The sequence below is a fragment of the Propithecus coquereli genome, unplaced genomic scaffold, assembly GCF_000956105.1.
Source record: "Propithecus coquereli isolate 6110/MARCELLA unplaced genomic scaffold, Pcoq_1.0 Scaffold132, whole genome shotgun sequence".
Lineage (NCBI taxonomy): Eukaryota > Metazoa > Chordata > Mammalia > Primates > Indriidae > Propithecus > Propithecus coquereli.
The window spans coordinates 3,299,258-3,312,099 of NW_012137414.1; the positions used below are offsets into that span (position 1 = coordinate 3,299,258).

General features: G+C 36.8%; 1 protein-coding gene across 1 annotated transcript in view; it reads right to left on the reverse strand.

Moving 5' to 3' along the window:
- The window catches only part of DMD (dystrophin), a 2,517,447-nt gene that overhangs the window by 1,341,387 nt on the left and 1,163,218 nt on the right, over positions 1-12,842 (reverse strand). The gene's annotated exons all lie outside the window — the stretch shown is intronic.

Sequence of the window (12,842 nt, forward strand, 5' to 3'; positions counted from 1 at the left end):
AATTCTTAATTATTGACTTTTGAAATTTATTAGTTCTGAAGTCCAGTGACTTCAACGTGCCTGAATTCAATAGGTAATTCATAGCCCTCACCCTGATATGGTTGATCCCTCCCTGCAGCTCAAAACTGCCTTCATTCGGCTTCAGTAACCTGAATTTTTCTTGTTTTTCTTGCACCTTCATGTCCACTGCTTCTCAGTCTCCTTTGCTGGATCGTTCTCCTTTTTAATTTTTTAATTTTTTTAAAGTTATTATGGGTACATAATAGCTGTTTATCTTTATAGGGTACATGAGATATTTTGTTGCAGGCATACAATGTGAATTAATCAAATCAGGGTAATTGGGGTATCCATCACCTCACGCATTTAGCATTTCTTTTTGTTAGGAACATTCCAATTTCACTCTTTTAGTTATTTAAAAATATACCCTAACTTATTATTGATTAAAGTCACTTTATTGTGCTATCAAAAATTGGGATCCTTCTCTTCTTACTAATCTTTTTTTTTTTTTGGGGGGGGGACAGAGTCTCACCCTGTTGCCCTGGCTAGAGTGAGTGCCATGACATCAGCCTAGCTCACAGCAACCTCAAACTCCTGGGCTCAAGTGATCCTCCTGCCTCAGCCTCCCGAGTAGCTAGGACTACAGGCATGCGCCACCATGCCCAGCTAATTTTTTCTATATATTTTTAGTTGTCCAGCTAATTTCTTCCTATTTTTTTGGTAGAGACAGGGTCTCGCTCTTGCTCAGGCTGGTCTCGAACTCCTGAGCTCAAATGATCCGCCTGCCTCGGCCTCCCAGAGTGCTAGGATTACAGGCGTGAGCCACTGCGCCCGGCCTCTTCTTACTAATCTTAATATTAGAGTTCTCTGGTTCAGTGTTTGTACTTCTTTCCTCCTCTGTCCATACTTCCTCCCATTTGTTCCCATAACTTTACTCTCTATAAGACAATGGCATCCAAACATATACTCAGCCCAGACCTCTCCTCTTGATGCCTGACTAACAAATCCAAGAAATTTCTTGACATTTGGAGGTCTCACAAAACTCTCAAACTTAACATGGCCCATACAGAATTCCGAACTCCATCTCTTAATCTTTCTCCTCTTATAGTTTCTCTCATTTCAGTAAATGGACATGAATTAATAATTACTATGGCTGACAACTTTGGAGCCATCTTTAACTTTTTCAATCTCCAGCATTCAACTTGTTGGACAATCTTTTTGGCTTTACTTCCAGAACATACCCAGAATTTGACTACGTCTTGCTACCTCCTTTGCTACAGTTCTGATACCAACCTCAACTCTTTCTAGTCTCCCCTTAGTCCACATTAGCTTTATTGCCGCATTAGCTTTATTGCATTCCTTGAGTATGCCAAGTATACTCTTGCTTCAAGGTTTCTGCACTTGCTGTTCTCTCTGCCAAAAATACTTTCCCTCACCACTATTTAATCACTTCTTTCTCTTCTTAGAGGAGACTTCTCTACCACCCTATTTTAAATAGCAGCCCCACCCATGCTCTTTCCCCTGAATTCTTCTTCATTTTACTTTGTGGCACTTATGACTAACATTAAATTAGATGTCAAATGGTCTGTATACACCATTCCAGTAAACCCTATGAATACAGGGATGTTTTCTGTTTTGCTTTCTGTTGGGTTTCAAGAACTCAAACCTTTGCCTGACACATGGCAGATGCCCGATACTTTTCTATTGAATACATGAATAAGTGAGTGAATCCCACAAATTAACTCCATAATTTTAATTTATATTTTAAGGTAAAAGTAAAAACTACAAATTCATTATGTAAAAAGAAAACTCTTTAAAAAATATTGACTCCCAAAGAAATTTGCTAAAAAAATACATATTTGGGTAGTCTTGTTAATAAGAATTTGGTTATTTTGTTCATCTAAATTGTTATAGACAAGTCAATTGAGCAAACATTTATTGAGCTCTTTCCATATGCAAGGAGCAATACAGGGAAAGCAAAGGGGGATGAAGCACAGTTTTGTTTGGTTTTAAGAAGTTTTAAATGGATTTTATTGTAGTAGTAGGAAAGGGTATAGTTTAGAGATTCAAGGAAAAAAATGAAAATATAGAGGCTTCAGCTAGATGAGAAGAGAGAATATGATGAGTGGGCTAAAGGATACCAAGTATTTTCTAAAAGTTTAGGGAAGAAATGGGATTATATATTTGGTCTTAGACTCAGGAAAGGATTCATGAAGGAGGTGCAATTTGGGGTAGACATAGCTGACTAGCAGAAGTGGGAAAGACATTATAGCTAGTAGGTAACACACATGCAAAGACAGGTAACATGAGTAATCATATTTGGCTGGCTTTTTGGAAATGTGCAAGCTTAGGGGAAGATGGGCCAGGAAACAGAGGTTGGGGATGTTTAATAATGTACTTTGAAACTCAAACTGAAAATTCTGCATGTAATTCATTAGCTAATGCAGAACCATGATTTTTAAAAATTTTCATTATGTAAAATTTCAAATACATACAAAAGTAGGAAAATAACACAGCCCCCAGGAGCCTGTTATCCAGCGCCAATTGTTATGACGCCATGGACAACTCTGTTTCTTCTATACCCCCATCCACTCACCTCTTCAACTAGATTATTCAAAAACAAATTGATATATAATTTTACCCATAAATACTTCAGCATGTGTTTCTAATATATAAGACCTATTTTCAAGGAAAGCATAATACTATTATCATGCCTATAATATTAAAAAATCCATTAATTTAATCAAATATCTAATTGGTATCCATATTTGAGTTGAATTGGGAAAGAAGTTAAGGAAGGAGTCTTGGCAGAGCTCAATGACTGTGTGTTGGGTGAAGAAGAGGAATGACTTGGATGACCCAGGTATACAGCCTGGGCATCCAGATACACAGTAGTGTCATTGAGTAAATGATTTCAAATTGATGAACAAGTTCCACAGATGAATGCTTGTGTATGTCCATAAGCAATGAGTTCAATTTTGGTCAGTATGATCATAATCATACTGAGAAGTCTTTGGGGCCTCAGACTATGGGTCCAATAAGCAATTGGAATTGGATTTTGAATAGAGGAGTAAGATGGCAACTATCGTTGGACCATACCTATTTTTACATTTCTAGGTTTTCTGAGAAGAGTTCTGGCAACTGAGTTAAAGGATGATTGAGTAGCAAACATACCTTGAAGATTAGACTAGTGCATTGCTCCAGAGACGTTCAAAAATTTCTATCTCCCAGAGCTCCTTGCTGATATTTCAACTTATATTCTAAAGGTAATAGACCTAGACCTTCCCCTCTTCCTGGAAAGGATTTGTTTTTATTTCACAGCAAAGCTTCTGTCTATCTGTTTGTCTCTCTCTCTCTCTGACAGATGTTTCAGTTTCTCTATGTAACCTAAGATCCATAATTTGGGGGTGTCTCTCCTATACTACAATCCCTGTGCTCACAGATAAACATCTGGCCCTAAGATGCTCTTGAGTAATTAATAATGTGCTCTCTGATCTAGAGATCTTGTGTTTATTGTCGGGATAAATAAATATAAAACTTAGTAAGTATTAACAAAAGAAATATTCTTTCCTACTCTCAGACAAAATTAGGGAGGATTTTAACCATGTATGGCTGGATAAGGAGAGACTATTGTTGATTTCATAGCTCCTCAGAAGATCAGCTCTGAAGAAAACTCCACAAGTCAGAATGGGCAATAGTATAGAGACTAAGAGTAGAACTAGAGGGTTTTCTGCCTTATTCTAAGATTTCATGTCTATGGTGCAGGAAGACTTGCTATAGGCAAGAATTAAGCTGTAGAAGCAGGTAAGGATATAGATAATGTCAAGTTTAAGAGGTAAAAGCTAAGACTCAGAATGGGAACCTAAAAAAAAAAAAACAAAAAACAAAAAACAAAAAACAAAAAAACAAAAACGCATTTCCAGGTCTTTCATATCAGCTCAGAGACAGGGTAAGATACAATGGTTATAGGTGATAAGAGGGAATTTCAGAGACAGAGAGGTTTTTATAAAATTTCAAGGTATTCTCTTCAAGTCCGTGTATATTTTTATATACTTTGTGATGGAAAATCTTCAGTTTGTTGTTGTTGTTGTTGTTCAACATCTCAATTTATCTCTGTTGTGAAAGTACTTGTGTGACAGGTCATGTATTGCAATATGAAAGAAAAGGAAAACCTGCCAACACATAAATATCCAGTGAATTTACTCATTTGGGGAAATGCAGGTTAAAACTCTCTTCTAGCAGTTTTACATACAGAAGTGGTAGTTACTGGAATATTTGTGTTGTTTAACAGCACTAGAGATGGTCAATTTTCTCAGGAAGAGTTTTTAGAGTGAGAAAAAAGGTTGCTTAAAAATGAACCTCTGTGGAAAGCAGGGGCAGAGGAAGGAGCTGTGTATACCTAAAGAGTAATTGTTATCAGACCTAGGAGCAGAACCAAAGGAGGGAGAGGCTTGATGATAGTCAAATGCAGATAGGACCAGGAGTGAAAAGTCAGCTTTGGCAAGTTAGGAGGTCATTGGTGATCTTATCAGGAGCAATTTCAGCAAGTTGGAGGTGGAAAATATAAATGGGAGCACGGTAGACTGTCTTTCATTGTCATCCTTTTTCACTACAAAATAGAAGATAGTTCAATACAACATTGCATTTTGCTGTGTTTGACATCTGATACTTGTTTATTGAAGAAAATCTTACTACTGATAAAAAGAAAACTGATAAAGGAAACTTCAAAAAGGTACAAAAGATTTGTTATCTGTTATCAATGTCCTAAAAGTCACTGGACTCCAGTATGTCTTTAATATTCTTTCTTTACTTTTATTCACCTGGTAAAATTTTACTACCATCTTCTGATGGCTCTGAGCCCAGAGCCTTGGGTTCAGTGTTTAGGACCATCCCACTAGCTTGATTAGGTCAGTTGCGAGAAACATGCACCAATATGACTTCTTTGCTGATTCTGTTAATTCACCTGCCCTGGGAAGCCAGATTTCTCCAGCACTTGATCTGATTTGGATCCTGATGCTGTAAGTCATGGACTTCATTTTTGCTTGGCTGCCATCCCAATGGCAAAGATCCAGACCTTTGACAAGTTCTCCACTTGATATCAAGCAGCCAGGTGAATGACAGACTGATTACTTAAATCCACATTGGACAACCTGTCATATTTGTCTGTGCATTGGGAGCCCAAACACTTAAAACGCATAGCTGTAAGCACCAATGGAGGGAAAATTCAAGGGAAGGGAAGAAGGATCTTCCCCACTAGAATATAAAAGTTATCTAATTATGACCTTGATGTGCTGTGCTGTGTGTGTGTGTGTATGTGTATGTGTACACACATACACATACACACATGTATATTCTCTCTGAGGATTTGAGCTTGCAAAGCTTCTTGATTTTAATCTGAGTCTCTGGAGAGCTCCCAATTCTGTAGAAAATGGTAGACTTGCTCAGAATCGAGTTATGAATGATTTTAGCCATGCTGGGCAGCATGTTGCAAAGGCAGGAAAACTTTCTATCTCAAATGAGAAACACAAAAAGCAAAAACTGGGGCAGGCGATGTCACACTGCTTGGATATCTAGATAATACCTCCTTGGTGCATTCTAAGAGAATGCTGTCAAAATTGGCTGGAGTCCAGGAAATCTTTTTTAAAGTCCCTGCACATACTTTTTGTCCCCAAGGCATTGCAAACAGAAAAAATGGTATATGCACCAAAGAAAATTTTGTAGCACTTTCCATAGTTTAAAGTCAGAGATGAAATCTCTTACATCATTTTACTATTTTAGTTTGTCTAGAAATAAGTGATCTTTATAGTTTCTGACCCTCTAAAAATGAAGCCATAGTCCCTGTAGTTGCTATGGTGATAGAAAAATCCCTAGGATCACTACAGAATATAACATTTCTATTTCTCTCTCTGAATAGTTCCTTATCTTATGTGAAAATATGATGCCAAAATGATGAAGTATCTGCTTTTTAGTTAACTCTCTTCCTAATTTTGACATGGCCCTATAAATTGACCTTGCTTTTCCATTGCAATTCTGTAAGATGTTTATTTTTATACTCTCTTCCTGCAAAAGGAAGTTTTAAATATATATATATATATATATATATATATATGGAAAAAGGAAATTTCTAGAAGGAATTTTTACTTGAATTTATACAATTTAAGTCCTTAATATGTTAAAATAGCATTATTGCAACTCTGATTCACAGTCTCAAATAAGTTAAATAAGACTCTGATTTATATATCGTGAATAGAGAAAAATCAGATAGTTAACTTGTACAACTGGAATATGAAATCCAGATATATAAAGTAAGGAAAAGCAAAAATTTATGAGCATGCTGATTGACTTCATATTTCTATTTGAAAAGCTTGCTGTTTATATAGGAATTCATTGATAACACAGACATAATATTATCGGCCTCAACTTTGAGATATGAAAATAACGATTTATAAAATGTGAATCTCTCTTTAAGAAGAGAATAAGTTTTTAAAGGAGATTAATACACAAATAATTTGAATCTAAAAGTGTTTTGTTTATTCAAATATTATGGAGCATGTGTCTTCAATAGGCTAAAAAGAGAAACTAGAGAATACAGGCAATTTATCTAGGGAACCAAACAAGGAATCTATTTGCCAACTAATCAGGTTGAAATAGAGGTTTCAAGTAACAATTAATTTAACTATGCTCTGTTCTTTACCATAAAGGGTAGATTTGTACTGTTTAGTTTTTCTTCCATTTAATGTAAAGTGACAACTACTCCCTTGCTGTCAAAGTGTTTCATTACAGAACCTGCCATTACCCACCTAAATGATAAATCTATTTGTATGAATGTCAAAGTAGATATTGTAGAAACTGAACAGGGCTAGAGTAGGGGAGAGTGGTATCTGGCAAATTGAACTTATTGTTAAGTGCTTCTGATGAAAGTAAACTTAAAAAGAACTTATTGAATTTTTAAATGTCTTTTCCTACCTATAGCAAAGTTCTTTGTATCCCGAATACTATGAAAAATAACAGTCTGATTTCTGGTATTTAAAATAGCATCATTTCTGTTATTCCTTCTCTGTGGTCATGAAAATAAATGGGCATCTCACAGATCCAAAACATAAAATTTAATTCAGCACTTACTTTAACATCAGTGCCCATTTACTAAATGAGGATGTCTATAATTTACAAGTGTCTTTACTTCTGTATTTCATACCAAGAAATAAGCTGAAACACATCTTCATGAGTTTACAACTTTTACCAAGTTAAATTTTAAATAATATGTTGATTATGGAGTACATATACAAACATTTAGCTAATTTGTCTTCTATTTTAAAATTTGTCTTTAGTAATACAATTTTACTTGAAAATTTGTCAGTGTTCGCTTAGCAAAGAAGTTTCAATAGGAAAAATATTCTTGAAATGACAAAATTTCAGATCTATGAAAACAAAAGTTATAAGATAAGGTAATACGAAATTTATTATTGTTTTAGTTCATTTACTGTAAAAGTGACTTCTATATCACAACCATGTTCTGGTTTGAAGTATGTTGAACTTTATTTTTTAAAAGAAATGACAAAATTGCTTTCTAGTGATTCCTCAGTTTTCATTTCTCTCAATAACTTCCATCAGCAGATGGCTGGAAGCTCCTATAATTCACATTTTTTAACCATATTTAATTCCTGAAGGTAATTCCTATTTATTGGTTCACTAACAGCTTCTCCATTGCAATTTTTCCCTTTTCTGCAGGATTCAGTACTGTTAAGCCAGCCTTCATCACACAACCCTTCCCTATGTAGTCTTACCTAGTAATGCTATCTTCAGATTTCTCTCTACTTCCCTGAGAGCTACATCTCTGTCTTCATTCATTAACTCATAAAATATTTGTTGAAAACCTACCATGGGCCAGGAATTTTATATTCTGAGGATATAATAATGAGCTAGAAAGACAAAGTCCTGTTCTCTGGAATCTTACTTTCTGGGGGTGGGGAGAAACTAAACGAATAGGATAAATGACTAAACTATGCACTCATACAGTGTTAAGTACTAAGGAGCAAAACTAAAGCAGGGAAGGAAGACATGACGGGTACAAGTGGGGGTTAGAATTGTTAGTAGGAAAGTCAGAGAAGACCACACAAGAAGTTGTTTTTTAAGGAAATACCTGCAGAAAATGTAGGAGTAAAACATTTGAAGAAAAATCATGAGAATATCCCAGGCAGGCAAAGCAAGTAAGTGCAAGGGCCTTGACATGAAACTGCCTGGGGCAGGGGCGGGGCATCCAGCAAGTCCATTAAACACTTGATGGTCGATTCTGCTTAAGGCTACACTAAGGTATTCGTGGGATAACAGAAATTGGAGGAGCAGGAATAAAGTGTAGGGAGAAAATTCCAGGTTATTCATTGGTAGAAACTTAGGCAGAGACTCTTGGTTTCATTGCCATGGTGGGATTATAAACAACTTCTAGAAAACCTTTCCTCAACCAACTAGAATATTTAATTAGCCAGACAGAAACATATATCCATAAATCCAGTCCACAACATTTTACACCAACAGACGAAAGTGGGTGCTCTAAGATGCTGGTGATCTCTCCAGTGAACTTTAATAATGAGAGTTCTCGCATTAAGGGTGTGATTTCTTAACTGGCCCAGCAAGGCTGGACACAAATATTAAATATCTCCCTAATTAATTTTTACTTCTTTGATTTTTCTTGTCACTTGCCTGGTGACTCCAGGAGAGCAGGGCAAATCCCGAGACAGAGAGACATCGATCCAGCTTGGGCACCTCGTGACTTGAGACCAGTACTCCTCTCCCTGGCAGGATCAGGGATTGATCTCCAGGGCCCAGGAGACAGGCCTGCAGACCAGATCCTGTGTACCCAGGTCTGGATCACATTGCCATGGTGCACAGAAGAGGTATTTGTGAATGAGCCTACTGAGGTGTGTGTGCCTTCAGGGGCAGATCAGCGTGCTTGAGGGGCAACCCTCCTCCCACAGGAGGGCCGTGCGCCCAACCCAGCTCAGGCTGTGATCCTAGGCAGGGAAACTCATGGCCTGCAACACAGCCAGGGGAGATCCACTGCCTTGAGGTCCTGCCTGCTGGCAGAGACCCTGGAGAAACTGCGGAATAGGGGAGGGTGGAAAGGAGCGAGGCCTGCTCCAGACTGCGTGTCTCAGACAGCCCCACCCCCACGTGTAGACTTTTCAGCTGAGTGGGGCCATTTCAGCCCGTCCCTGGCAGCTTTGCCCAGAAGCAGAGAACAGACCTTTGACCCCTGCTAACAACATTTGTGGTGCTTGAGAGCAGGCTCACCAGAACTAGCTCCACCCAGACTCACTCCCCAATCTACTGCTGCTGAGGTAGAGAATAAGGACACACCTGGCAGTCCCAGGGCACCACCCACCACCTGAGGCACTAGAGTGCCTCTCCAGAGGAACAAGAGCTGGTTACAGGACCCAAAAACAACACTACTGCCTGCTTCTACCAGCAAGCACCATCTACTGACAGGGAGGTCATTTCACACACCCTTTAAGTGCATCTACTGACTCATCATACTGGGTGTGGTCTAATCTCACCCACAAACACCACCTACTGGCTCAGAGACTAAACTGGGCATGTCATTATTCAAACGAAAATCTAAAGGTAAGAAGCAACAGCTGATCCAGATGGGAAGGAATCAGCCTAAGAACTCCGGAAGTATGAAGAGTCAAACAGAAAGCACACCCACAAAGGGGAACACCAGCTCTCTAGCAATGGATATCAACCAGATTCAGAACACTAAAATGACAGAAGAAGAATTTCAAACACGGATTAGAAGAAAACTCAATGATATGCAAGAAAAAATGGATAACCAACACAAAGAAACCACAAAAAATATCCAGGACTTAGAAGAAAAATCCATAAAGTTTCTCTGACTTAAATCCATCAATGATCATCTATAGCTTTTTGGACATTTTCAAGTGCATCTTTTAGGCATTTAAGACTCCAGAAAAAAAAAAGCCAGACCCACAATTTTTATCCAACTTTATCTCCCAGTGCCTTAACAACAAAGATATTTTTGATCGGGAAGGACAATCTCTTTGTTAGCCATTAAGACATAGCTTTCTGATACATTGTTTTTTTTTTTTTTTTTTTTTACTCTTACTAACATTGTACCTCTAACTTTGAGAACATTTTCTGTATCAAGAAACAGTATAGTATAGTAGTTAAGAGCAGAGACTCTGGAACTAGAACACCCAAGATGGGACTCCAATTATGCTATTTACAAACTGTTTCACATAAGCAAGTCACATAACTGCTCTGGCTCTCATTTTCTCTATCTGAATACGAGTATAAAATAAGTGCTTTCTTCATAGGGTTGTTGTGATGACCATATGAGTTACTATAAGAGTTTAGAACATGTCCTGGCACATAAATAAAAAGTGTTAGCTATTAGATTCCAGATTAGTTCAGATTCCAATTGTATTCAAAATTCAACCTAAGGCTTTCTCCTCTATAAAATTCTTCCCAGTTTTTGCTTTCTACACTGCTTTCTTCTCTTCATGAATTCATTTACACTCATGTCTTATACTATATATTTTTGCTTGTGTTATGTCCTTCCTGCCTTTATTTTATAACTTTCTAACTTGTTTGTATAACTAGGACATGAATATTCAATATTGCTACAAACTATCAGAGTGTAGGGATCATGTCTTAATCTTTCTCTTATCTTTTAAAATGTTAAGCACAGTACTTGGGCCTTCATAAATATTTGTTGACTTGAAGTGAAAAGCTGAGTTGAACTTGCTTATGAAAATCCAATTTGAATGAAATCATTGAACCTTTTAGATTTGTTGCATTATTCTCCAACCATTGTAGATATGCATTCAGGCCTGGAGAGATGTTGTGAGCTGTTCAAATATCTCCCTATTTATTCTATTTTGCTTTTACTGGTTATTTAGCTGTTAAATAGTGGAATAATAGGCCATCTGCATTTCCTGGCTTAGTTTCCCCATGGTTTCCTCATAGTACCTGAGTTACTTAAAAACAAAGTCCTTCATTCAGAATTATGTCTGCCCTATGTCTCTCAGATGCCACAGAGCATCAATGAAAACAAAAGGAAAAGCATAAAACCTGCACTTCACAGCTCTAAGTGTTCCTCAAACATGATAATTCTAGTCTGTCAGCACCGACTAAATTGAGAACAGTTTCACCAGAGATTTTATGATAGGTCCATTTTGTGTTAAGTTGTGCACGTTGTCTAAATCATTTTACAGAAAATCCTGCTAGAAAAATTGGCTTTTATACATAGCAAAGGAGAGTTGCGTGAAAGTGAATGCTTTTCTCTTAGTTAAAAACATATGGCATTCCATGTTTCCAAATTTCTTAAAACCAAGATATACTTTCAAGTCTTGTGTAACTGAGCAGAGGAGGGAGAGGTATATTTTATGGAGAAAAATTCTAAGACAATACAACAATCCAAGGAAACCTCAAAAACTGGTTACTGCCAAGGAATGGGATTAAGAAACGAGGGCAGGATGCTTTTCTTTTCTCTTTTCATTTTACACTGTTTATCCCATTTAAATATGCAATCATGAGCATCTTATTATTTTGATAAAGAGCTGAAAATCCAGTAGGAATGATCAACCAAGTTTATAGATAACTACTATACAAAATAAAATGTAATCAAATATGTATAAATTAATACAAATGACAGTAGACTATTTTGGTAAAATGGGAAACATATTTGGCAATATTATGTCTGTTTTATAAATGACTAATGCTGTTGATGTTGGGGAAACATGCTTTCCATGATATTGTTTTATATGGGGTATAGAAAAGCAAAACCACTGTTTTATACAATTATTACAAACTAAATAATAAGTCTAAAACAAAACAATACAAAAAAAAACCCCAAAAACATGATATGGGAGCAGGACCTTGACAATCTTATCAATTTCTTTACCTTTTTGGAAGTGCTACAGATTTCCCTAGTGATGAGAAAGTCCTTTAATCTTTTTTTTTTTTTTTTTTTTTTTTGAGACACAGTCTCACTCTGTTGCCCGGGCTAGAGTACAGTGGCATCATTGTAGCTCATTGCAACCTCAAACTCTTGGGCTCAAGCGATCTTCCTGCCTCAGCCTCCCTAGTAGCTGGGACTACAGGCCCATACCACTACGCCTGGCTAATTTTTCTATTTTTAGTAGAGATGGGGTCTTGCTCTTCCTCAGGCTGGTCTGGAACGCCTAACTTCAAGCAATCACCCCACCTCAGCCTCCCAGAGTGCTAGGATTACAGATGTGAGCCACCGTGCCCAGCCAAAAGTCCTTTAATCTTTTGCCTAAGGTTTGGCAAATTAAATTTCAAAATTGATAGTAATTGGTACCCGTTAATTACAGGCAATTTACAACACAAACCTCTCGATTTTCTCTCATAATGTTTAATGATATACATTAATATTCAGAAATAAGCAGGCTGGGGTAAAAGCCATTGTATTAGATCGAACTATATGGAATTGCCAATACTTAAATATTTTCATTGACGTCATGGCAATTCACAAAGTTCAACTGAATATTATTACAAAGATTAATATGCTCATGATTACAAATTTAAGGAGGAAAATGAATACAAACTAGCTTTTTAAGTGGCAACAGGTAAACAACAAAAGCAAATATTAAGACTCCGAAGATAAAAGACCACCACCAACAACAAAACACTACTGATTACACCTTTCTTAATCTAGAGCTTCAATATTTTTGAATAGTTTAAGTCATGGTTTGGAAATCAGAATTAAAACAGTTTTATGTTACTGAGGTATAATGGGAAAAAATGAATCAACACATTTCATTAAAAAAACAAAACTCCAAAAACAAAACAACAAAAAACAAATT